The following is a 23,166-nucleotide window of genomic DNA, read 5'->3' as shown; positions in this document are numbered from 1 at the left end:
TAGAAGTAATTCTAGAGGAGTAACAGAGGACGGGCTAAGAATCTTCTATACTAACAGCAGGAGCCTCAGAAACAAGATAGACTTACTAAGGGGTGAAGCTTGTTCAGAAAATTTTGACATAATAGCGATCACTGAGACATGGATAGACACTGCTAATAGAAATTCTAGATCAGAATTTGAAATAACGGGTTATCAGATGTTTCACAAAGACAGAAGGGGCAGAAAGGGAGGTGGAGTTGCGCTATATGTTAAAGACTCACTTAAATGTTTAGTTAACAACTCAGTCAAAACTAACATGGATTCAGAATCAGTTTGGGTGGACGTTTATAAAGGGAAAGAAAAACTAACTCTAGGAGTTATATACAGGCCACCCAACCTTAACAGGCAGGACACGAGTATATTACTACAGGAGATTGGCAGGGCGAGTATAAGTAGAAATGTCTGCGTAATGGGGGACTTTAATTATAGGAATATAGACTGGGAAGATCTAGTGGGTGACCTGGAAGCCGAGGACTTTCTTGAAGTTATACAAGATAATTTCCTTAAGCAGGTAGTTACTGAGCCTACCAGAGGAGATAACATATTAGACTTAGTCCTAACCAATAATGGGAACTTGCTACGTGAGTTGGAGGTGGGCGGAGAGTTAGGAAATAGTGATCACAGAACGGTTCGTTTTAGCTTAGACTGGGCGGTAACCCGCGAACCAAACCCAGTGTTAGTGCCTGATTTTAGAAGAGCAAACTACGAGGGGCTTCGAAGACATCTTGAAAGGGTAAACTGGGATAATTTAGGGATTCATGAGGGCCAGAACCGCGGATTGGAGAGCCAGGAAAACAAGGTAGAAATGTCTTACAATAATTTAGTTAGAGTAATAGTAGAGGGGCAAGAACAGCATATACCACAGCGAACACTTAGAAAAGAAAACAATGATCTTAAGTGGATGACTCGTGGACTAAAACACGAGATTGGGTTAAAGAAGGGAATTTATCAGAAAATAAAGAATGGGGAAACACATCTCAGGGGCCGGTACGTCGAACTATCTAGATTAGTTAAGAAAAACACCAGAATAGCAAAAAAGAACTATGAGATCAAAGTAGCAAATGAGGCGAAAAGTAATCCTAAGGGCTTCTTTCAGATGTATAGAACAAAAACACGGGAGAAAATTGGACCGCTGAAAACAAACACAGGGGAGCCAGTAGAAAATTACGAAAATATGAGCACATTGTTGAACGACTACTTCCTTTCAGTATTCACACAGGAGGATCGAACGACTATACCGGAAAGAGTTCAGGTGTACGAGGGCGGGGATGGCGATAAATTGAGGGATATAATCATTACCAGGCAAGTAGTTCAGGATGAGATAGATAAGCTTAAGAAGAACAAGTCGCCAGGTCCTGACGGGATATTTCCGAGGGTATTAAAGGAGTTAGGTGATATAATCAGTGACCCACTAACCGACATCTTTAAGATGTCGGTAAATACTGGCTATGTGCCGAGCCTATGGAAAGTAGCTAATGTGACGCCGATTTTTAAAAAGGGGGACAGGTCAGTTGCTTCAAACTATCGCCCAATTAGCTTAACATCGGTTATAGGGAAGATGCTGGAGTCCATAATAGCCAGGAACATTCTGGAGCATTTAGAGAAACATAGCTTAATTCACGACTCGCAGCATGGGTTCACAAAAGGTAGGTCATGCCTCACCAATCTCTTGTCCTACTACAATAAAGTATTTGAGGCGGTTGACAGAGATGAAAATTATGATGTAATCTATCTTGATTTTAGTAAAGCGTTTGACAAAGTTCCTCACCAACGACTGTTGCTTAAATTACAGGCTCATGGAGTAGAGGGTAAAGTTTTGAACTGGGTCAAGGCGTGGCTTAGCAATAGGAAGCAAAGAGTGCAAATCAATGGTAAAAGATCTGACTGGGGATGTGTTACGAGTGGGGTCCCACAAGGTTCGGTATTAGGTCCACTTTTGTTTATTATTTATATCAATGACTTAGACACAGGAATTAGTAGTGATGTTAGTAAATTTGCAGATGATACCAAGATCGGTAGAGTAATTGAGTCGGATCAGGACGCTAGTATTCTCCAAGGTGAACTCAACAGATTATATGACTGGGCGGATAAATGGCAGATGGAGTTCAATGTAGGGAAGTGCAGTATTCTGAGTGTAGGTAGGAACAACCCTTCACATAACTATTGCTTAAATGACACTCTCATAAGTAGGTCTGGGTGCGAGAGGGATTTAGGGGTCTTAGTGAGCTCTGATCTCCGTCCAAGGGCACAATGCATTCAAGCTAGAAATCGAGCTAATAGGGTACTGGGATTTATTTCAAGGAGCGTAAGCAACAGAAGCCCCGAAGTCTTCCTCAAACTATATTTAGCATTAGTTAGACCTCATCTTGACTATGCGGTACAGTTCTGGTCACCCTACTATAGAATGGATATCAAAATGTTAGAATCGGTGCAGAGGAGGATGACTAAGATGATTCAGGGGTTGAGAAACTTGCCATACGAGGAAAGACTCAAACAGTTAAACTTGCATTCTCTAGAAAGGCGAAGGGTGCGTGGAGACATGATCGAGGTTTATAAATGGATGAAGGGCTTTAATAAGGGAGACATTCATAAGGTTTTGTTAGTAAGAGAACCGGGTAGGACACGAAGTAACGGGTTTAAACTGGATAAATTCAGATTCAACAGGGACATAGGCAAAAATTGGTTTACTAACAGGGTGGTGGATGAGTGGAATAGGCTTAGCAGTCATGTGGTGAGTGCCAATACAATTGTCACATTCAAAAATAGACTCGATAAATTCATGGACAGCGATATTAGGTGGGGTTAGATACACGGGAGCTTAGGGTCAAAGGAGCTGCCTCGTACAGGCCTACCGGCCTCTTGCAGACTCCTGCGTTCTTATGTTCTTATGTTCTTATGGCTATTGTGTTATCTCACCTACTACAATCAACTTGTGAAGCAGGCCATGGTAACACCGGCCCTGTGACGAGTGAAATAACAGTTCGCGCCTTAAACTTAGCACTTAATACCAACAATCGGGTTTTCTTATGTGATTTTCCCGTTCAAGGTGCATTAGTCGGGTAAAACTATCACTGGGATCACTAAACAGTCCATGGAAATACCAGCAACTTCTACGAGAGGCTTTTCAAACAGGCGAACTGAGGTGCCGAGACGTTTAAGAACACGGACCAATGATTCATGAGACACGTGAGGCACAAGAGGCGTAGGCAGCGTTAGGCAGATGCATTTTCCGGTTTCTGGCTCATAAATACTAAAAAAAGAGCATCAATAATGACCGATTTTAACAACAATTATAAATGCATATCGTTATCTTTGTGGGTGCGCTAGCTTTTGGTCAGAAATCGGCCAAAACAATACGCCAAGTACGACAGTCTGGTAACGTTGGGCGTAGGAAACAGAACCCTTGTAATAAGAGGAAGGGAGAGGACGGCGGGTGGCGGTGGAGCGAAATGCAATGATGTACAAGATGTTGGTGAGGAAAGCGCGCGAAAAGAACGTCTTGGGTGCAGGGAAACAGAATACCATTAAGGACTGAACGAAACAACGCGGAACGAGAGCGAACGAGCGAAAGTAAAAGACTTGATTGAACCTACTTTGCTACACTGCGTAAATGACTTAAAAATATAAAGTGAAATCTCGGAATCAGTAGTAGTAGTAGTAGTAGTAGTAGTAGTAGTAGTAGTAGTAGTAGTAGTAGTAGTAGTAGTAGTAGTAGTAGTAGTAGTAGTAGTAGTAGTAGTAGTAGTAGTAGTAGTAGTAGTAGTAGTAGTAGTAGTAGTAGTAGTAGTAGTAGTAGTAATAGTAGTAGTAGTAGTAGTAGTAGTAGTAGTAGTAGTAGTAGTAGTAGTAGTAGTAGTAGTAGTAGTAGTAGTAGTAATAGTAGTAGTAGTAGTAGTAGTAGTAGTAGTAGTAGTAGTAGTAGATATTGAGAGAGAGAGAGAGAGAGAGAGAGAGAGAGAGAGAGAGAGAGAGAGAGAGAGAGAGAGAGAGAGAGAGAGAGAGAGAGAGAGAGAGAGAGAGAGAGAGAGAGAGAGAGAGAGAGAGAGAGAGAGAGAGAGAGAGAGAGAGAGAGAGAGAGAGAGAGAGAGAGAGAGAGAGAGAGAGAGAGAGAGAGAGAGAGAGAGAGAGAGAGAGAGAGAGAGAGAGAGAGAGAGAGAGACAGACAGAGAGAGAGAGAGAGAGAGAGAGAGAGAGAGAGAGAGAGAGAGAGAGAGAGAGAGAGAGAGAGAGAGAGAGAGAGAGAGAGAGAGAGAGAGAGAGATTTACATAGATTTACATAGAAAATCAGACCACACAGACCCCATGGTCCAGACTTGGTGGTCTGTCCTTAAACCTAAGTGATTTTACATTAATCAGAAGACTCCAAAACGTTGCATTTCTACTCTAGTTGATGTTAACTTGAAGGAAGTGACGGTCGAGCTTATTTTTGAAGGAGTCAATCGTGTTACACTGGACCACTGACGGTGGAAGCTTATTCCATTCTCGCACTACAACGTTGGTGAAGAAAAATTTGGTGCAGTCTGAATTTACTTGTCTACATCTGAGTTTTACGCCATTGTTCCTCGTGCGCAAAGTGTCATCGATCATAAACAATGTTGATCTGTCTACATTCGTGAAACCATTAAGTATTTTAAAACATTCGATCAGTTTTCCTCGGAGGCGACGTTTCTCAAGAGAACATGTTAAGGGTAGAAAGCCTTTCTTCGTAGGATTTGTTGCGCAAGGAAGGGATCATTTTCGTTGCCCGACGCTGAACACCTTCTAATTTAGCAATATCCTTTGCATGGTGGGGAGACCAAAACTGTACCGCATATTCCAAGTGGGGTCTGACTAAACTGTTGTAGAGCGAGTATTACATATTTATTCTTGAATACAAAGTTTCTTTTAATGAAGCCCAACATTCTGTTCGCTTTATTTGCTGCATCGATGCATTGCTGTGAGAATTTGAGGTTTGACGCGATTTTGACCCCCAAGTCTTTGACGCATTGAACGCTTTTGAGTTTAACGCCGCGCATTTCGTATTCGAACTTCTTATTCCTCGTTCCAACTTGAAGGACCTGGCACTTTTCTACGTTAAAGGGCATCTCCCATCCATCCAACCAAGCTGAAATTTTGTGCAAATCCTCTTGGAGGCTTTGCCTGTCTTCGTCAGTGAGAACCGAGTTGCCAATCTTTGTGTTGTCTGCAAATTTACTAATGCGTTTATTAAGTCCACCATCCACATCATTGATGTAAATAATGAAGAGCACTGGGCCAAGAACCGAGCCCTAAGGGACTCCACTAGTGACCGGCGCCCACTCTGAGTTAAATCCGTCGATCACTACTCTTTGTTGTCTGTTGCTCAACCAATTCGCGATCCATTGGTTTACTTGACCGTCAATACCTATTTGCTTTAATTTGTAAAGTAATTTATGATGCGGGACTTTATCAAACGCTTTCTGGAAATCAAGATAGACTACGTCCAGTGATTTGGTTACGTCATAAACAGTGAAGAGGTCGTTATAAAAGGTTAATAGGTTTGATAGGCAGGATCTTTTGTTTCGGAAGCCATGTTGTGAGTCCCCAATCAATGAGTGGCTTTCAAGGTAATTCACAATTTTGTCTCTAATTATGCCCTCAAGTAGCTTACCTACAACCGAAGTTAGACTAATGGGCCTGTAATTACCTGGTACTTTTTTGTCTCCTTTCTTGAAAATCGGTGTCACGTTAGCCTTTTTCCAATCTGAAGGGACGATGCCTTGTCGCAAGAACATATTGAATACGGTTGTGAGGGAGGAGAGTATTTCGCTCTTTGTTTCTTTCAGCAGAGTTGGATATACTTTGTCAGGTCCAGAACTTTTATTTGTTTTAAGTGAATGGAGAGCTTTAAGAACTTCATCGGTTGTTATTTCAAAATTAGGCAATGCATGCTCGAGATTTACAATAGTACTGGTGTTGGTGGTAGCGAGAGGAAGACTGTTAGTATTAAACACCGAGGAAAAGTAATTGTTTAAGAGGTTTGCAATGTGTTGGCTGTCAGTCACTAGTGCACCGTCGCTGTTTGTTAAAGGTCCAATACCACTTTTGATCGCCTTTCTGTTGTTTATGTAACTGAAGAAAGATTTCGGATTATTTTTACAGTTGGCTGCAATATTTTCTTCGTATCTACGCTTTGCCTGACCTACTAGTCTTTTTACTCGTCGCCTGGCATCATTATAAAGTCTAATATTTTCGGGCGTGCTTTGTTCTTTCTTTAACCTGTAAAACAATTTTCTCTCATTGACTGATTGTTTAATTTCGCTATTAAACCACGGTGGGCTTTTATTAGTGTTAATTCGCTTCTCGCACAAGGGGACGAATGTGTTCTGCTGAGTGAGTAAGTGATTTTTAAGGCTTAGCCAGGCTTCCTCTACGTTGCCGTCATCTGATAGTTGTATTTCTGTTAGTTTTTGTCGGATTTCTACGAAGTTAGCTCTTTTGAAATTGGGCACCTTTACTTTATTTTCAGTCACTGATGATTGAGCTTTAATGTCGACGCGCACTAATTTATGATCGCAAGAGCCGAGGTGTTCTCCTACCGTGACACTACTGACTAGGTTATCTTGGGTTGTTATAACAAGGTCGAGTATATTATTTTGTCGAGTTGGCTCAGAAACCATTTGGCTTAGATAATTTTCTTCTAGAAATTCGATCATTCTATGTGACTCGCCTTCTGTACCTGACAGTGTCGCCCAGTCGATATGGGGGAGGTTAAAGTCTCCTAATATCAGTGAGTCGCTGTTATTAAGTGACTGCCTTAAGACGCTGTACATTTCAAGGTCGTCATCGAGTGATTGCCCGGGAGGTCTGTAGGTGACAGATATATTTAAGTTGACTTTTGCAATGTTTACTCGCACGCACAAATGTTCAACGTTACTGTCTCTTGGTGTTTTGTCAGTGGGTTGCAAATAGCTTTTGACATAAAGGGCGACGCCACCGCCTCTACGGTTTACACGATCTTTGTTGAAGAGTCTGTAGCCATCTATGTTGTATTCGGAACTTAAATCAATATTTGTGGTGTCGATAAATATTTCGGTTATAGCAATTATGTCAAAATTTTCTGTTAAAGCAAGACATCTCAGTTCATCAAATTTGTTTCTTAGACAGACAGACAGACAGACAGACAGACAGAGAGAGAGAGAGGGAGAGAGCACCATCCCACTCACAACAGTCTTCCATTCCAATTTAGACAATCAACACTACATATATATAATTCCATACCTCACACCGCCCCAACTAAACCACCTCTCTTCCCTCGCCCCCTGGTAGTAGTAGTAGTAGTAGTAGTAGTAGTAGTAGTAGTAGTAGTCTTTTAAATACTTATAGAAAATCACAAACATATTAATACAAAAAAATAAAGATGAACAAGAAGAGGAACAACAACAACAACAACAACAACAACAACAACAACAATAACAACAACAACAACAAGTAATATAGTAGTAGTAAAATTCGTACTATCGTCATTACATTTATCAATACAACAAAACACCGGCCAGTCAGAAAGGTACCTCCTAACACTACTCTGGATGCCTCGCGCATAACACAGTATTCACACCACTCGTCAGTATCACATGTTCCTCGCTTTTTACTCCGACTCGCCTGAAATATTGGCGCTGACGGACGGCCCGGCCTGTCACGTTAAGCATTCAGAGGATCGACAGTACAGGGCGGTCAGATCAGGTGATGGGGGTCTGGTATAGCTGCTGTCACGCCTATGATGCTGAATGTAATATATTCCCCCTGCCTACGACTTGAACGCTTTCAGGAGGAGAGTATCAAGACACCTCTCCACACGAAATTGACCTCTCTTCTGATAATGTCACGCCTATGATGCTGAATGTAATATAACTCCCCTTGCCTGTGACTTAAACGCTTTGAAGAGGAGAGCATCAAGACACCGCTCCACCCGATATTGACCTCTCCTCTAATAAAGTCACGCCTATGATACTGAATGTAATGTAACTCCCGCTGCCTACGACTTAAACACTTTCAGGAGGAGAGCATCAAGACACCTCCACACCCGAAATTGACCTCTGTACTGGCTTCTCGTTCTGCTTTCTTTGGTTGGAGCAGTGTCTAGCGGGGCCCTTTTTGTTCCTGTGTTTGTTTTTTGCCCTTGAGCTGCCTCGCTTGATGGAGAATATAAATGTCTGGCCACGGCAATAGCTTTTTTCAACAGGGGAAGGTGCTGGCCAGGTTAATGCGTGACTTGCCTATGTAGCGACAATTTCTAAAGTCCAACATAGCGCCTTAGTTAGTACCCAAAGCAAGCTATTTTCTACCATGGTCAAAGTTTGTTTCTTGGTAAAGGTGGTGGAGGTGAAAGGCGTAGTGGTGGTGAGGGAGGTGGTGACGGAGGTTGTATTGGCGGTGGTGGTGTTTGTGGTGAAGGAAGGTCGTAGTGGTGGTGAGGGAGGTGGTGACGGAGGTTGTATTGGCGGTGGTGGTGTTTGTGGTGAAGGAGGGTCGTAGTGGTGGTGAGGGAGGTGGTGACGGAGGTTGTATTGGCGGTGGTGGTGTTTGTGGTGAAGGAAGGTCGTAGTGGTGGTGAGGGAGGTGGTGACGGAGGTTGTATTGGCGGTGGTGGTGTTGGTGCTGAAGGAAGGTCGTAGTGGTGGTGAGGGAGGTGGTGACTGAGGTTGTATTGGCGGTGGTGGTGTTGGTGCTGAAGGAAGGTCGTAATGGTGGTGAGGGAGGTGGTGACTGAGGTTGTATTGGCGGTGGTGGTGTTGGTGCTGAAGGAAGGTCGTAGTGGTGGTGAGGGAGGTGGTGACTGAGGTTGTATTGGCGGTGGTGGTGTTGGTGCTGAAGGAAGGTCGTAGTGGTGGTGAGGGAGGTGGTGACTGAGGTTGTATTGGCGGTGGTGGTGTTGGTGCTGAAGGAAGGTCGTAGTGGTGGTGAGGGAGGTGGTTAGTCTTCGTGGAGGTGAAGGGCGTGGTGATGCAGGAGGTGAAGGTGGTAGGTGGTGAGGACAGGGGATGATGGAGGCTGTAGTGGAGGAGGTGGTGGCGAGGGTGGTGAGGGTGGAGGTGGTGGTGACTGACTAAGGGTGGCGGTGGTGAGGGTGGAGGTGGTGGTGACTGACTAAGGGTGGCGGTGGTGAGGGTGGAGGTGGTGGTGACTGACCAAGGGTGGCGGTGGTGAGGGTGGAGGTGGTGGTGACTGACCAAGGGTGGCGGTGGTGAGGGTGGAGGTGGTGGTGACTGACCAAGGGTGGCGGTGGTGAGGGTGGAGGTGGTGGTGACTGACCAAGGGTGGCGGTGGTGAGGGTGGAGGTGGTGGTGACTGACCAAGGGTGGTGAGGTGGAGGTGGTGGTGACTGACCAAGGGTGGCGGTGGTGAGGGTGGAGGTGGTGGTGACTGACCAAGGGTGGCGGTGGTGAGGGTGGAGGTGGTGGTGACTGACCAAGGGTGGCGGTGGTGAGGGTGGAGGTGGTGGTGACTGACCAAGGGTGGCGGTGGTGAGGGCTAGGTATCATATTCTTAAATTTTACGGCGCCAAACCTCACATAATTTTGACAAGGCTTTCGTAGGAGTTCTGAGCATTTCCGGGGGTAGTTATAAGAACATAAGAACATAAGAACGCAGGAGTCTACAAGAGGCCGGTAGGCCTGTACGAGGCAGCTCCTTTGACCCTAAGCTCCTGTGTATCTAACCCCACCTAATATCGCTGTCCATGAATTTATCTAGTCTATTTTTGAATGTGACAATTGTATTGGCACTCACCACATGACTGCTAAGCCTATTCCACTCATCCACCACCCTGTTAGTAAACCAATTTTTGCCTATGTCCCTGTTGAATCTGAATTTATCCAGTTTAAACCCATTACTTCGTGTCCTACCCGGTTCTCTTACCAACAAAACCTTATGAATGTCTCCCTTATTAAGGCCCTTCATCCATTTATAAACCTCGATCATGTCTCCACGCACCCTTCGCCTTTCCACATAATTACAAGTACTACACCAGAGATTAAGAGCTCCATCAATCTATCATGACTCGTGTTGTGCAGAGACGTGGCGGCGAAGGTCTCCCACACTAACATAATATCACTGGCCAGCAATACTTTAGTCCCTCCTGCCATTCGCTGAGCCTCTCCGATAATAGTTATAATACTCCGCCAAGCCTTCCGTCCAGGGCCACTGTTTGGGTATAATTAACCAACTCATCCCGGTGTTTGTCTGCAACGTCTCGCAATTATAGTCCGACTCTGGATAAATCATGTGTGTGTGAAATGATAATGGGCCAAACACACAGCTCTGATGAGGCTATTAGTGACGCAGCGATCCAGGCTAACTTAAAAATTTCCTGCAGCACAGTTTGTGTGTTGTTATTGCTCATTTCTAAGTTGTCCAAATCCCTTATGCAAACGTTAATCACCGTCTTCAATCTTTCATCCCCTTTGCTTGTTTTTCCCCATTTCTAGGCTACCCGAGCTCCGTATGCAAGAGTTAACCAGCATCTTCATTCTTTCATCCTTTTTGCTAGATCTTGCTCTCTCCAAGGCTATCAAAATCCCGTATGCAAGAGTTAACCAGCATCGTCATTCTTTCACCCCTTTCGCTGGTAAATTTTAGAACATCCTTTTGTTGTTCTAGCTAACCACTTTGCTGTCCAAATCCCTTATGTAAGAGTTAACTAGCATCGTCATCCTTTCATCCCTTTCGCTGGTAAACCCTAGAACACCCTTTTTTTGTTCTAGCTAATCACTTGGCTGTCCAAATCCCTTATGCAAGAGTTAACCAGCATCTTCATTCTTTCACCCTTGTCGCTGGTAAACTCTGGCTGAAAGAGTGCTATATATCATCATCATCACCTAACGTCTTTATTCTCGTTAGACAATATCATAATCCTGCCTTAGCCTCAGTTTCCTTGACAACTCCCCACGCATACACAGGGGCCTATACCAAGAGGGAATTATCAAGACACCTTTCCGAATGACTTTGGGCTCTCTATTTGGGAACCTTTCTCTGAGCATTTTCCGGGAGCAGCACCATTGCGGGCTTTTCTGTTTCCTCTTTTTTTCCGCCCTTGAGCTGCCTCCCACCCTGTAAAAAAGATGAGTGATGGGATAAGAATAAAAGTTTAGAATAATTGTTTCGATAATGATTATCTTTTGGTATTTTTGCCGCGCCTGAGTGTTCGGCTCATCGGGAACGTGAGGTAACTGGGCGAAGACACACGCATGAGCTGACACCCGTTACGCTCTGGCGACAAACAATAATGGTACTACACGGGTACTCATCACAGGTAAACACATGTGCCGCGACGACACTCATAAATTGCAATCTGTCTGTGTATACTTCCTGGAGACATAATTACCGTTGTACAGGCAAGAGAATCACACACGTCTCCGTCGTAAGAAAGAAAAGGGGTAGGTAGCTGTGGAGAGAGAGTACAAAGAAAGCAAAGGAAGGAAAGGGAAGGAAAGGGAGGGGAAAGAAGAGAAAGAAAGGGAATGCAAGGGAATGAAAAGAAAGGGCATGAATAACACTGTATCATTAACAAAGACAACACCGTGCATAATACAATGACAATTTCATCATCTCTTATACTCCGTGAACTCTAAGGGTCGCATTTTTAAACATTTCTGGGCCCAAGCAGCAGGGTTGTTTTGATTCAAATAAAATTATTTAAAAATCAACTTAAATCGATTCAAATCAGAGTAAAAATCATGAATAAAATCAAAATTCAATATACTGTATTTAAAATGATTTGTTATATATATATATATATATATATATATATATATATATATATATATATATATATATATATATATATATATATATATATATATATATATATATATATATATATATATATATATATATATATATATATATATATATATATATATATATATATATATATATATATATATATATATATATATATATATATATATATATATATATATATATATATATATATATATATATATATATATATATAAGAAGGAAGAACATATGAACCAGTAGTAGATGAAAGGTATCAAGTCTACTTGTCCTGTACTGATTCTGTATTGGTCCTGCAGCAAGTCAGGCACCAATGAATCATTGCCATCTCTTACAAGAAATATTATAAAGCATAAAAAAACTATGGTGTCATTAAATTTTAACATTGGCCAAGTTTAATACAAGAAAATGGCCTCATAAGACTGAAATGCAGAAAAAAATAATTTAAATAAAAAAATCGATTTAAATAAAAAAATCCGATTTAAATCAAATTAAAATTTTTTTTATAGAAAAGTCATGATTTTTCCAAACCTGCCAAGAACACACACATTTGACAAGGCTTTCGTAGGAGTTTGGGACATTTCCAGGGCTAGTTTTATGACCCTGGAGGTAGGTTGACCCTCCTCCTATACCCTGAACCTAAAACAACACTATCTGTTTTCTGGTGTTTCTAGGAGGGGCGAGTTTTCTTGCCTGACTCTCTCATTCAGAATTTCGTGAATAAATATAAAGCTAACCAACTAACACATTATTGCAAGAAAGACTATATGAATTTCCTTATCTGCCTTTGCTTTGTTTAATAGATTCGTTTTCATTCTTACTCTGAACTCAAATGGCATGCAATCTTAAGACATATTTATCTATTATCCATCTTTTTATCTATTTAACTATCTATCTATGTATCTATGTATCTATTTGCATAAGTGTGTGTGTGTCTGTGCGTGTGTTATATCTTTAAGTTTCACCAAGATTCATAAATCTATCCATCTCTATATTTTTATCTATCTATCTATCTATTTATCTATCTATCTATCTATCTATCTATCTATCTCTATTTGCATAAGTGTGTGTCCATGTGTGTGTGTGTGTGTGTGTGTGTGTGTGTGTGTGTGTGTGTGTGTGTGTGTGTGTGTGTGTGTGTGTTATATCTTTTAAGTTTCACCAACATTTACAAACCTCACATCGTCGCCACCCGGAAAAAGAAATGTGTGCAGAGACCTTCCGCACAGACGAACCTTTGAGGAGCGCCGAGTGGAGGGCGGGAAGGCAGTAATGAGAGGGCGAGAGAGGCCGAGCGAGGGAGAGGAGCAGAATGATATAAATTGCAGGAGAATGAAGGAAATGAGTGTGTGTGTAAGGAAGATAGTTAGATAGACAGATAGATAGATAGATAGTTAGATAAAGAGAGCAGAGAAGAGAAGATGAGAAGAGAAGAGAGAAAACGCCTCGCGAAGACCAGCGGCCGCCCAACATATGCAGTAGCAGGTTAGTGTCATATTCTTAAACTTTTCGGCGTCCAGGCTACACATATTTTACTAGGCTTTTGTAGGAGTTGTGGGCATTGCCAGGGGTAGTTTTGTGACCCTGGTGGTAGTCTGGCCCTTCTTCTGTACCGTGAATCTAACAGAACACTCAGTAGATCCCGACTGATCTCCTGTTTGGCCTGACAATACCGACTTTAGTGTGACGCCCTCCGTGAACTGAACACACAGAAAGACAGACAGACAGACAGACACACACACACACACACACACACACACACACACACACACACACACACACACACACACACACACACACACACACACACACACACACACACACACACACACACACATTTTCGTAAGATTGTTAACGAAATCAGGGTTTGAAGTGTGGTGAGTTATATGTTCAAGTGACAGTTTGATTTGCAACTCTGATCTTTTAATAGTCTCTCTCTCTCTCTCTCTCTCTCTCTCTCTCTCTCTCTCAAAGGACAGGTCACGGACAGACACGCCCCCTGGGAACGCGTACCAACACACACACACACACACACACACACACACACACACACACACACACACACACACACACACACACACATAATGACACAAACATTACAATAATTATTCCTCTATTTCTGCTGTTAATCACTTCTACCGTACACTTATCTCTCCCCATATGGCAAATGTAGGTGTGTAAGCCCCGAAATGTTTGAGAAGAAAGACCTTTGGCGTATAGAATGTAGTATAAGCTTGGAGTTCCTTTGATGAACACTCCTGCTCGGGGAACGCTGCCGCCGCCACGCCTGTAATGAGTCCACGGCGAGTCGCTTGATGAATAGTCCGTGATTTTCATAGAAAACGGAGGAGCAGAGACGTGACACTCAGCACCGACACAGAAGGACTCTCGCGTGCTATATGGGGAGCGCTGAGTACACGATGGAAATGATTAGCAGCGAGTAGTAGAGGAATTGTACTGTCTGTGTCAGTAGCTGTGTGTGTTGGTAGACGAAGGGATGACGTGACACTCAGCACCGGCACAGCAGGACTCTCGCGTGGCTGAAGGGAAGAACAAGTCCATCGTGGAAACCCTACACGTGTATATATCACGGGTGAGTCATAGGTTGGTACTGTTAGACGCTTTCGGCTCTCACACCAACTATTTCCAAAGCCCAAAAAGGTGATCAGCCGGGTTCTAATGAGTGTTCTTTTAGGTTCACGGTACAGAAGAAGGGTCAGTCTACCACCAGGGCTATAAAACTACCCTTGAAAATGCCCCAAACTCCTACGAAATTCTTGTTGAATATGTGTGTTTGGGCGCCGATATGTTTAAGAATACGGGCAGTAGTTTTTTGTTTTTATTCTCAAACATTTCAGGGCTTATACATACGCATCTGACGGTGCTTTCCTAGAGGCTGTGGTATGGGTATTTCTATGGGTGGTATTAATGCCCCAGTAACGTTTCGGGCATTACACCAGCGTTGTCGAATTATTGTACTCATCGCATTGCATTTTCGAAGTTGCTGACCAATAACTATAGCAAAAATAAACAAACAAACATCAATAAATAGGAGTTTTAACGCTAACTTCAATTTTCTATCGTTATTTGTGTAGGTACGAGAGTTTGAGGCTTAAAAGTAATAAAGACGATGTGGTGAGTACGATAATCTGGCAACGCTGCATTACACCCACTCCATTTGGTAAGGCTTTCGTGGAGGTCATGTTAGTATTTGCACGTGAGTTTTATGAGCCTGGCGGTAGTGTGCCAAGGCTGCTGCGCCGTGACCGTGAAAAAAACACTCGCCAGAACCCGAACAATCTCCTTTGTGGCCTTGGAAATGGTTGTTGCTGCGAGCCGATAGCGTCTGAGAATACCTACGTTCCTTATCATATTCCGCTACAACATAATCGGAATAGCGTCCCTTCATGTCGGCAGGAAAAAAATAGGCCATAATGCGTAACGATACCACAAAAAATGACAATCTAATACCTTGGTGTTTCTGTTACACTGACGGACCTAACAGTACTAATCCCATGCTCGTGACTGACGCCACTTTTTATTTCCAAAGGGTTTAAATTCTACACAGATGGAAGCAAAGCAACAATCACACGCTCGTGGTTGACTCTCTGGAGCAGCGGCTCCCAACCTTTTCGGCCCCGGTCCCTTCTCCTGACACTTCTTCACCTGTGGACCACTACAACGAAATAGGTTAAACGGGCCACCATGACCATCCAAAGGGCCTATTTTTCCAGCGGGCCGTGAGTTTGACACCCCTGGTGCCGTTAGCTAAATTAGACCAATTCTAGCATTTAAGCATTCAGCTTTAAGGATTGTGTACACTGTTCAGTAGTATGAATTTTATTCCGAGCCGCAATCTCCTAATTTCAGTATAATAAATCTAACAATAATTAGAATCTCGATGGACCTTGATATTCTTGCACGGACCCTCGTGGGGACCACTACCTCAGGCCGATAAGGAGTCACCCTCGCTTTCTACTCTCCCTCCCATGAGCGCAACAGACACAAGGAGGAAACTGATCGCGAGAAGTTTTTGTTTATTTCCCTCCGCCCTGCGAAGTCCGTCGGGTTCTCTCTCCAAGAACTCCTCGTTGTCTCGCCCCAAAGTGTTCGGTTTCTTTGCGAGGGATGCGGTGCACCGCTCGCAGCCTATTGAGCCTAATCAGCTATTTACGTCCGGTGCTCAAATGGGCATGGCTTGAGAAACTGGGCATTTACATGGCAACACACTACATACCACCACCCATCAGTGTCCACCTCTGTTACTGTCTCTATCTGTCTCTCCCTCTCTGTTTGGTGTTATGTTTACCTGTCTGTCTCTTTGTATGTCTATCTCTTTATTTGCCTGTCTGACTGCCTGCTTCTCTGTCTATCTGTCTGTCTGTCCTAATCTGCCTGTCTCTGTTTCTGTCTCTATCTGTCTCTCCCTCTCTGTTTGCTGTTATGTCTACCTGTCTGTCTCTTTGTATGTCTGTCTCTTTCTTTGCCTGTCTGACTGCCTGCTTCTCTGTCTGTCTGTCTGTCTGTCCTAGTCTGCCTGTCTCTGTTTCTGTCTCTATTTGTCTCTCCGTCTCTGTTTGCTGTCATGTCTATTAGTCTGTTTGTTTGCCTGTCTAACTGCTTGTTTCTCTGTCCGTCTGTCTGTCCTAATCTGCTATTTGTTTCTTTAATCTGTCTCTCCTCGCTGTTTCCTGTAATGTCTACTATCTTTGTTTGTCTGTCTCCTTATTTGCCTCTCTGACTGTCTGTTTCTGTCTGTTTCTCTGTCTCTGTCCCCACCAAACCTCCCATCCTGTCCTGGCCACTCGTCACTGTTTGGAGTCAGTCACTGGAGGCGAAGTAAAGTAATTATATGGTCCCCTTAATATCAGTCCACTCACCTCTCTTTCTCCACGCCGCCTTGCTCTTCTTCCTCTCTCTCTCCCTCCACTCCGTCTGGTAATACATCGTCCGGGCGTTTTTTCCCTTCACGCCACTCTGTTCGCTGGTCATTAGTCGTCCTTGCTGCGTCTGTTGTACTCAGTCTTTTCTTTTCACGCTGTTTTGCTTCTCTCTCTCTCTCTCTCTCAAGTCTCATTTAATATCTCATCCTTGCTGTAATTCCTCTTTCTCATCGCTTTCTCTCTTTCTTTCTTTCTTCACAATGTCTTCCCTCTTTCCTTCCCTTTCTCTGCTCACACCCTCTATTATCTTATTCCACTCATTCCCTTCCCACCGTACATACCCCATCCCATTCCCTCCACTCACTTCCACATTCACCGTCACCCCCTACATTTCTTTCCATTTTCTTTACATTCCACCCTTCACACACTCCCCTACCTTCCCCTCCATCATTCCCTTCCACTTAAGTTTTCTCCTTTCGTCTCTCATAAGATCTCATTCCTTGGCAGTCATTCCTCTTTCTCGGTGCATCGATTTCTCTCTTATCTTTTCTTTCTTTTGACCGTCTTGCTTCCCTCCCTCCTTCCCTTCCATCCTCTCTCCTCAAGTCTTGTCCTGTCATCTCCCACTAAAGGTCCCATGCAGCTCCGTTCACTTGTTGGATCAGAAACACCATTGTCTTCTTTACGTCGATAGATAAATCACTCCTACACCTCTCTTCCCATATTTGATAAGGTTCCAAAACGATCCATATCTCATCAACTTTACCGTGTTTGAGTGATGGACATTTTTTTTTCTACATGGGGTCCTCTCGTCACTAACACTTTCCCTCTTCACTGTGTCTCGTCTCCTCTAAACAAGACTCAGAAGATGGATTCGTTCTCACTTCCCAATTTCCAACAGCTTAAACGTCTCTTGAGTAATGGTTTCGTTTTTTTTTCTCGTTTTCTAGCTCTTGTTTTCTTGTTCTTGTTCTTGTTCTTTTTTCATCTCTTTTGCTTCTTCCTCTTTTTCGTTACTTATTTCCTTTTCCTTTTCGATATTTTTTGTTCTTGTTCTTCTTGTTTTGTTCGTTTGCTTCTCTTGTTGTTCTTGTTCTTGATCTTGTTGTTCTCTTGCCACTAAAGGGCTATTACACTGGGCAAATTTTCCTTGATCTTCAGTCAAACCACGATTTCCGCTGGCGTGGTTCTCATAATTGCGTGGTTTTCTGACGTGTCCGCGATCTCCCAAAGCTACGGTATATTCCACCGAGGGACGACGGTATTACTCACCATCATCATCATCAGCAGCAATAACAAGAAACAAATGAGAACCACTCCAGCGGAAATCGTGGTTTGACTGAAGATCCACGGAAAATTTGCCCAGTGTAATAGCCCCTTAACACTCCTATTTGTCACCATGTCTCGTCTTCTCTATGCAAGAATAAGGAGGGAGGCAGCGGAAGGGTTGGGAAGGAAGGGTCGGGAGCTAAAAAATGAAGAGAAGGAAGGCTTACATAACTTAATTTTCCGCGCCGCTGATTTGAAACATAACGTGGAGTCATTCATTACCTTGATTATGTGTGTGTGTGTGTGTGTGTGTGTGTGTGTGTGAGAGAGAGAGAGAGAGAGAGAGAGAGAGAGAGAGAGAGAGAGAGAGAGAGAGAGAGAGAGAGAGAGAGAGAGAGAGAGAGATTACAAAAGTGTACATTCAATTCACATCCATATTATATAAACATCTACATTCATTTAACATTTATATTACGAAAAGAAAAAAAAAACGTGAACTACTTATGCGGACAATACCTCAGAACAATAGTCATCAGTAAATTCAGGGAATGTTGAATTATAGGTACAAATGAAACTCCAAAAATGAGAACCGCCAATCGCCTCTCTCTCTCTCTCGTCTCTCCTCTCCTCTTCGCGGCTCTTCTGTTCTCGCCTCTCCTCTCCTCTCCTCCCCTCTCCTCTCCTTCTTGTCCTCTCCTCCTCTCCTCTCCTCTTCTCTTCTCTTCTCTTCTTTTTTTTTTTCTTTTCTTCTCATCTTTTCTTCTCTTCCCTTCACTTTTCTTCTCTCTGTCTGTCTCCTCTCTCCCTCTCTAACCCTCCCTCTCCCCCTCTCCCCCTCCTCTCCCCCTCCCGCTCCCTCTCCCTCTCTTAAATGAACACTTCTCACCAACTTCCAAAAATTTCCACTAATGACAGACAGGCCAAAAGATATACACCGAGTAGTCACGCACACAGCCAGTCAGAGTTACACTTTCTGGGTTAATATCACGTGGAATGCTTTTGGGATGTAGCAGAGACCCGTTGTATCATGAACACTGACGTCGGTATTCTCAGACTCTTTCGCCGGAACACGAGAGTACCTTCAGAGTGTATGATGCGTGGACATTCATCTCTCTTCCTCCTCTTATATAATTGTTGACTTGATCATTGCAGCAAAAGAGAGTACGTTCGGTATTCTCAAACTCTTCCGCTTCTCACATATAATATTTCCAAAGGCCGTAAAGGAGGTTAATCGGGTTCTCGCGAGTGTTTTTATTAAAATTTTCGTCCAAGGTACAGATGCCTTGTCAACCTACCACCAGGGCCATAAAGCTACTCACGGATATGCCCACAACTCCTACGAAAACTTTGTGTGTGCTTGGCCGTCGAAATGTTTATGAATACGTGTTCCCTTACCGTCTCAAATGATTGAAATGCCACAAAAGTGACTCGTTAACGTAGTTTTTTTATGCTTTATACTCGCTGCGTCGCCCTCCTTCTCTCTTCGAAATTATAACAACACTTATCATCACCAAGAATGCCGAAATTGTTGCCTTATGTTCCTTCCTTGCTTTCTTTCTCTTTCCTTTCTCCCTTTTTTCTTCCTTCCGTCCTTCTTTCCTCCCTCCTCCAGTCCTTTCTCCCTTTTTTCTTCCTTCCGTCCTTCTTTCCTCCCTCCTCCAGTCCTGTCTTCCTTTTCATCTCTTCTTTTTCCTTCCTTTTTTTTCTTCTTTCTCTTCCTTTCTTTTTCCTTCCTCCCCTTTTCTTCCTTCCTTCGTTCCTCCTTTCCTTTCTTTTCTTTTTTCTTCCTTCCTTCCTTTCTTTTCCTTCCTCTCATTTTTCTTCCTTCCTTCCTTCCTTTCCTCCTTCCTCCCTTCCTTTGTTTTCTTATTTTTTCCTTCCTTCCTTTCTTCCCTTTTCCCTTTCTTTCACACTTCTTCCTTCCTTCTTTGATAATTTCGCCTCTATTCCCGTCACACACTTCCTTACACATCTCCCTCATTTCCTCTGTCTTCTCTTCTTTTCCCCTTTCCCTTTCCTTCCCTCCTTCACCAGCTTATGCATTTTTCTTTCCTTTTCATTTCTTCTTTTAGTCATTCCTTTAATTAGTTTTTCTTCCTTTCTTTTTACTTTCTAGTCCTTATCTTCCTTCCTTCCTTTCTCTTTTCTTCCTTCCTACCTTTCTTTCATTCTTTGTCCTTTCCTCTCTTTTTTTCTTACTTCTCCTTTATCTTCCTTCTTTTTCCTTCTTCGGTCCTTCCTTTTACTTCCTCTCTATATTTTTGTATTTTTCTTCCTCCCGTTTTTTTCATTATTTTCTTCCTTCCTTCCTGCCTCCCTTCATTTCGTTTCCCTTTCTTTTCCATTTCTTTCCTTTTTTCTTTCTATCTTATCTGTTTCTTTCCTTCCCTCCTTTCTCCGCTTCTCCTCTCTCCATCTCTCTGCCACGATCACCTCACCAACACTACCATTACCAAACACTTCCGAACACTCATCAATCTTACTTCTCGTTTTCTCTCTCGCGTCTTTCACTCCCTCGCCCTTCCTTCCGTCCTCCTTCTAATGCAACTGTCCTTCCTTCCTTCCTTCCTTCCCTCACCCCTGCCGCCCTCCGCCCCCACCGCTCTCGATCCGCCCGTGTCTCCGTAACGCACCTACAAATTTTCTATTATCGTTGGTTATTATCCAAATTTACATGCAAATTTGCGACCATCACTCTCATCCTGTGGCTTTATCTCCTCGCCTTTGTTCACGTCCAACCGCACGCATCTCTCTCTCTCTCTCTGCCGTTATCGTCTCCTCCCCGTCTAATGGTTTTTGTCCCTTTAAATTATGTATTCTTGGCAAAACACACTATTTTCTAACCTGAGGAAATATTGCAGGAAAGGTTAGATTTAATACGTTCGGGTTCGACATTCTATATATCTTTGTTTGTTTCTTTGTCTGTCTATGTTACTTTCTCTCTCTCTCTCTGTGTGTGTGTGTTTCTCTCTTCCTCAGACACACAAAGAAAACACACACACACACACACACACACACACACACACACACACACACACACACACACACACACACACACACACACACACACACACACACATACAAACTTTTCTGTCGTGTCTTTATCCTGAACTTTTCTTACTTTCTTTTTCTTCTTTTCTTCTTTTCTTGTTCTCATCTTCGATGCACTTATCTTCCTTTCATAAATTACTAAAACCTTCTCAGTTATCTTCATTATATTACTTTGTGTCAACTGTAAAAATTCATACTTAATGTCAGCAGCATTTTTTTTTTCCTACCTTAGCAACGAAAAAAAAAAAATCGGATTGAAATATCTATCAGGATTTTATTACTAATTGGTTTTGGCCATTACTACACAGTGTTATATTCCCACTGTGGATAACTTAATTTTCTCACTATCGGGGATGCGTGAAAGCGATGAGCCGGAGCAAAATATTCGATACAAACAAAACAAAATCATGGATATATGAATCACACCGCCGCGAACACATAAAAAAAAAACATTGCTAACTCACTAAATATGTAATGAGTGAGTAACTGTATGCAAATAAATATAGACAGATAGATAGAAAGCAATAAATACTTAGATGAAAGACTGACAAACAGGCCCTCGGAGATACTGGCAGCCAGACAAACAGATAGACAAAGATATGTATGTAAAATGGAGAGACACATGTGTATCATGGCAATGTAAACATGTATCCCAGTGACAACAGGACATGGAGCATTTATTATTCCTACAAAAATATCTAACAAAAAAATAGAGCGTCCATTTATCGAGTCTATGAAAACAAAATCATATTCCATTCTTTATGCAAATGCCAATTTTGTGGTGTACTCTCCCCTCTCTCTCGCTCTCCCTCCTCACGTGCTCCTTTGGCCCTCCAGGCTGAAGTGACGATCTTTTCACATTCAAGGTGCAGAAGCCTTGCCAAACTATCACTAGACTCATAAAACTACCCATGGAAACACTAACACAGCATCTAACAAAGCCTTATCAAATACTGGTGGGCAAGCCTCCCACCGAAACGTTTGTGAGCACGAGCCTGAGAAACACCATATTGCTTCGTCCACAAAGGTTAGGTGGCCACGCTGTACATTGCGGGTTAACGGGTCGCCGCGGGGCCCGGACAGATGGGGGACCCGCCGGCCGCCGCACCATCACGGGCCAGTATTTGTTTTGGTGCAGGGGCGGAAACATACGCCGACAAGCGGTTAGATTATAATGTAGGTTAAAGGTGCTTTGCCATATCCCCTTCACAATGACTGATGATTAGGAGGCTGACGGACGCATGGACACACACACACACACACACACACACACACACACACACACACACACACACACACACACATCTAGTTCATTCTTCTTTCAACCCACGAGCTTCATTCCACTCAGTAAACTCTATCTATTTTGTTACCTAGCAATTAATCCGCCCCACACTTCCTTGTTGAGATGCTTTAGTCACGTAATCTAAGATAACATGAAAAGGACATCGACATCAATAAAGTCATGTACTGAGTCCAGTTTGTGTTGATGCTTATGTCAGAACACACTTACCTAACTAACACCACGAAGCCTGCTCTGTCATCACGACTGAAAAGAGAGAAAATAATAAGTTAGGTTATATACTACAGCAAAATTCAGCAAGACAATATTTAGAAAGGGAATAACAACAACAGCAGTAATAACAATAACAATAACATCACCACCAACAACAAAGATAATAACAAAGAAAAAAAGATACTATATGTGTGTGTAATTCACCACGACCTGATGACGACCTGCACTCGTCATCGCCAGCAAGTAACCAGTCATGAGCAAGGTTCATTATAGTCAATCTCTGGGTATTGCCGGGACCTTCACACACCACTCACCACACACCCCATCTCCCTTGCTGAAGGGGGGACAGTAACCGCTGTTTGTCAGTGGTAAACTCCCGCCCTGAGCTAAGCTCGAGCCTCGGCCTGTCAGGCCGAGAAGTCTGGCAGCGGGCGAAGTCTGCAAGGTATTTATCGGCGTCGCAGACGCCGATCAACAGATTGTCCATCTTCTTGTTCTCTTCAAGTTGTTTTCCTGGCATACCCATACACCGTATACATGACGTTGTATAATAACATTTGTTAGCCATTATAGATTTTTTTTTTCGTCTTGGCCTGTGGCGCCGGTAGGTCTTCATAGTAGGGCCTGATGGTCGGCCCCAGCCGGTTGTGGCAC

At 43.1% G+C, this 23,166-nt stretch overlaps 1 protein-coding gene across 1 annotated transcript in view; it reads right to left on the bottom strand.

The window, feature by feature from the left end:
* The window catches only part of LOC126990698 (fat-like cadherin-related tumor suppressor homolog), a 61,288-nt gene extending 38,740 nt beyond the window's left edge, over positions 1-22,548 (bottom strand). Inside the window, exon 1 of the mRNA XM_050849383.1 lies at positions 22,510-22,548. The gene's annotated coding sequence lies outside the window, so the exon portion shown is untranslated. The remainder of the gene's footprint in view (positions 1-22,509) is intronic.
* Between the last annotated feature and the right edge of the window lie 618 nt (positions 22,549-23,166).

Source organism: Eriocheir sinensis, unplaced genomic scaffold (assembly GCF_024679095.1).
Source record: "Eriocheir sinensis breed Jianghai 21 unplaced genomic scaffold, ASM2467909v1 Scaffold191, whole genome shotgun sequence".
Taxonomy (NCBI): Eukaryota; Metazoa; Arthropoda; class Malacostraca; order Decapoda; family Varunidae; genus Eriocheir; species Eriocheir sinensis.
The sequence above is the reverse complement of the archived record's forward strand: the minus strand, read 5'-3'. Positions and strand labels throughout refer to the sequence as shown.